We start from the raw sequence: 3,070 nt of genomic DNA, 5'->3' as shown, positions 1-3,070 counted from the left end.
AATAGTTTGGATGACAATCGAGATTTGAAACAATCTTTTTTTTTTTTCCTTTTTCTGAAGCTGGAAACAGGGAGAGACAGTCAGACAGACTCCCGCATGTGCCCGACCGGGATTCACCCGGCACTCCCACCAGGGGAGGCGCTCTGCCCACCAGGGGGCGATGCTCTGCCCATCCTGGGCGTCGCCATGTTGCGACCAGAGCCACTCTAGCGCCTGGGGGAGAGGCCACAGAGCCATCCCCAGCGCCCGGGCCATCTTTGCTCCAATGGAGCCTCGGCTGCGGGAGGGGAAGAGAGAGACAGAGAGGAAGGCGCGGCGGGGGGGGGGTGTGGAGAAGCAAATGTGCACTTCTCCTGTGTGCCCTGGCCAGGAATCGAACCCAGGTTCTCCGCACGCTAGGCCGACGCTCTACCGCTGAGCCAACTGGCCAGGGCGATTTGAAACGATCTTGACAGGCTGAAGCAATGATCATATATGAGCAAATGACATTTGGAGGACAGTGTGAGTGGAGTCCTGCAGGCAGGTTACAAAAGATCAGAGTTGCCAATATGGGGCTGGAACCTTAGTTTAAGAATGAATCACTTGAAAAAGACCTACTTTATCTGCCAGCCAATTCATTGTGAATCAGTTGTGTGGCACTGTCAGGAGTATGATGACTCCCTGGCTCCCAAGCTGCCTTAGTAGATGCAGAAGGCTTGGAGTAAGAAAGGTCAATTGTCTTACTAGGGGCCATATTTTGCTAGGTTCAGAGCTGAGAGTCCTTCTAAGAGTGATGTCTAGGGAAGGTAACCCCAGTGGTAAAGGATCTAAACACCAAGTCCTAAGAGTAGAGTCACTAAAAAGTTTATTACCTAAACAGGAACACATTTGTGAGAAGTAACTGCAATGTATAATAATTCTACATTTGAGGCATCACTGGGAGAACTGGAACTTTTTACACCAGAGAAGAAAGTAATTCAAATGATCAAATGGTTTTCATAGGAGAAAGGGAATAGATTTCTATGACCCATTGTCTGCTTTAAAAATTGTTATTTAGCCTGATCATGCAGTGGCGCAGTGGATAGAGCATGCACCTGAGATGCTGAGGACCCAGGTTCAAAACCCCAAGGTCACTGGCTTGAGTGCAGACTTATAAACATGACCCCATGGTTGCTGGCTTGAGCTTGAAGCCCAAGGTTGCTGGCTTGAGCCCAAGGTTACTGGCTTTAGCAAGGGGTCACTGGCTCAGCTGGAACACCCAGTCAAGGCACAAATGAGAAAGTAATCAATGAACAGCTAAAGTGACACAACTACGAGTTGATGCTTCTCATCTCCCTGTCTGTCTATCTGTCTCTCTAGCTAAAAAGTAAAATAAAATAAAATAAAATAAAATAAAATAAATTGTTACGTAAAAAAGAATATGTGCTCATTGAAAAACTTCAACTGATAACCAAGTCTGTTATGTAAAATGGATACAATACTACTATCTACTGAAATTGTTGAGGGTTAAATGAGTGTAAAGTGTTTAGAATAGTACATGGCATAAGAATTTGTAAGATAAAAATAAAACTGTTTAAAGGAAAAAGAAGTTCTTCCTTTCCCTACTTCTTCCCATCCCTATTACCATCATGTGCCTCAGAATTAGCCATCTTATTAATTTATTGTATATATTTCTAAATATTTTAATTAAAAATCAAACTAATATGCTTATATGAAGCAAGTATAGCAAAATCCTGATAATGACTAACTTAGTGATTAGGTTCTGGGAGTTTATTGTACTACTTTCTCTATTTTTGAATATCCTTGAATTTTTTATTAAAAATAGTTATTTAAGTTATAGTTATCTTCTATTAGTTCCCCATAGACAATATTTTTAAACTGTTTAACTATATTTTCTGATACCTCTTTATTTCTATGAAAATATTACATTTATATTAATATTTGACTTTTTATTTTTTGGAATTATCTATTGACTTTCTATTATGGGAGATGAAGATGGGGCTCTCTTATACTAACACTTATATTTACTTTATCTTTCTCAATTCTCTCAATATACTCATATCATAATTTGGAGTAAAATCAATATTTTGTTTTCACTTAAATAAAAGTGCCATTTTAAACATTTCAATATCATTTAGATCAGAATGTCTGGTTCATTTCAGCTCCCTCACTGTCAAACCTGGGAGCAGAAACGGCTTCAGTTTCTCTGCCTTCTCTTCATCTGTGATGATCAAGGTAGAAAGGTATCTATCTGCTACACTGGACTTTTCACTTCACATTGTCCTTATTTTTCTTAATCTTAACAGATCTGGTGTCATTTCTCCTGGCTGTGAGCAGGAAGTCCTTGATTTCTTCAGTTTTGCGAGGCATAGCTAGGAGGTACAGGGAGCACATGGCCAAACAGCAAGCAGCAAGAAAAACAAAAAAGAACAAAGTGTAATTTTCCTTTTTACAGCTGAGTCATGTTGTAACTTTCATCACATATTATTTCTTGTGTAACTTTTTGTTTTTCCTGGGGTTAATAAGTGCCTCAGTTTTATTTTAGTTGCACTGTTTTCTAGTTACTTATTACTAATTCATGTTCAAATTTCCAACAGAAATATGAAACTCATTTTATTTTTTTCAAGCATATTTTGTCATCTATTGTTACTGGTGGTATCCTTTTTAGATCTACAATTTTTCTTTTTCCACTCAGGACCATCACTAACTCAAATTACCCACTGAGTAAAGTTTTTGAAAAAGGTACCCCCTCTGGACAGATGGGTTATCAAAAGGAGCTTCCTGGGATGACAAATTACAGAATAGATGCTCTCTTTGGGAAGATCAATTAGTGAGTGTTTTTTTTTTCTCTCTATGTTTGATGCAACCCCTAATCAGGATCATGGCTTGGCAAGCAGAGTTCAAGATGGATTTTAGCTCTCATTTGTGGTCTCCATGCTCAACACTTTTGGTTAGAAAACCACCTACACAACTGTATGTGATGTACTTGTTTCTGTTTCTATCTGTAATGGTTACTCCATGGATATGTTGCACAACTGTCATGGAATTTCCTTCTCCATCATTTTGGGAATTCCCTTCACCCCTCTCCTGT

At 39.4% G+C, this 3,070-nt stretch overlaps 1 pseudogene; it reads right to left on the bottom strand.

Moving 5' to 3' along the window:
- Positions 1–2,132: 2,132 nt before the first annotated feature.
- LOC136311041 (large ribosomal subunit protein eL38 pseudogene) lies at positions 2,133–2,349 on the bottom strand (annotated as a pseudogene).
- Between the last annotated feature and the right edge of the window lie 721 nt (positions 2,350–3,070).

This window comes from Saccopteryx bilineata, chromosome 7 (assembly GCF_036850765.1).
Source record: "Saccopteryx bilineata isolate mSacBil1 chromosome 7, mSacBil1_pri_phased_curated, whole genome shotgun sequence".
Lineage (NCBI taxonomy): Eukaryota > Metazoa > Chordata > Mammalia > Chiroptera > Emballonuridae > Saccopteryx > Saccopteryx bilineata.
Note: the sequence above shows the minus strand (reverse complement) of the source record. Positions and strands in the feature narration are given on the sequence as shown.